The sequence below is a fragment of the Sebastes umbrosus genome, chromosome 7, assembly GCF_015220745.1.
Source record: "Sebastes umbrosus isolate fSebUmb1 chromosome 7, fSebUmb1.pri, whole genome shotgun sequence".
Classification (NCBI taxonomy): Eukaryota; Metazoa; Chordata; class Actinopteri; order Perciformes; family Sebastidae; genus Sebastes; species Sebastes umbrosus.
In genome coordinates, this window is record NC_051275.1 from 31,446,872 (window position 1) to 31,448,132 (window position 1,261).

A 1,261-nucleotide genomic window follows, 5' to 3' on the forward strand; every position below is an offset into this window, starting at 1 on the left:
TTGACTCAGCTTTATTTCGACCATAACTCATCACTTACAGCAACAGGTCCCCTTTATCTTGAGAGAAACACTCATACCTGCAGACTGTCTGGTTCCTTCAGTCATTCATCATGAAGCAGCTGGCTGCTCCGACTCATCCGTCTTGTTTCTGCCTATGGTAGACATCAGTCAGTGTACAGTAGTCTGAACTGGAGCATTGATCATGGGAATAAGACAGTTTTCAGATGGTCACCGTTAAAGGGATAGTTCGGGTGTTTTGAAATGGGGTTGTGAGGTACTTATCCATAGTCGGTGTATTACCTAAGCTAGATGACGGTCGGCATGCCCCCAGTTTGGAGAAACAGAGAGGAGCACCGGCACGGGAGCAAAGAAAAACAGTGCTGTGAACGGTAGCAGCAGAAAAATGTATTTTAGCCACCTAAAAGAAAGGCCCACCTAAAAAAATTGACATCCGTTTAAGCGTACGCTTTATTTAGAACATTTTCTGACGGCAAACTGAACTAAAAGTGAAATGTATCTATACTGTTTTTGTCATCTCAGCCTGCTGGCTTTGGAGAGAGCAGAGATAAGTTTAACTTTCAACTCAGTTCCCCGTCGAACAGGGGAAGGAAAGGGCTGTCTGACTGCAAGATAAAGCGCTGAAAATATTCTAAATATAGCATACATTTAAACTGATATTGATTTTTTTAGGTGGCTAAAATACATTCTTCTGGCGTCCCCGTCCACAGCAGTACATTGCTTTGCTCCAGTGTGGTACCCCTCTCTGTTTCTGTGTGCTGACTGTCAGTATCTCAAACAACCTCACTTCAAAACACCTGAAATATCCCTTTAACATCAACACAGTGGTCAGTAAAGAAAACTAATTTTAAGGCTTTATCTTTCCCTGTGAGGATAATTTATTTTATGCATATTTATATCCTTTGTGTCTCCCTCTCTACAACTGTTTAAAACCACGTGTTTTGCCAGAAGCGGATTAGAGCTAATTAAATATACACCTTATTGCTTTTGGAACCTGAATGTGAATGAATACGTGGGTAAATTGATGAGGCAAACAGCCACCAATAGACCTGTATATATAAAAGAAAAATTAAAGTCAATTTATATAATTTTTCTCCACCCATAATTAAGCTCAGGTTGTCCTGAAAATAAATTATTGGAACTGTTAAATATCAGGTGGTGCTTTTTGGAAAAAAAGAAAAAAAAAAAAGTAGGCTAGTTGTGAGTTTTGTCAAGCTGTGCATAAATAAGGATGAATACCGGA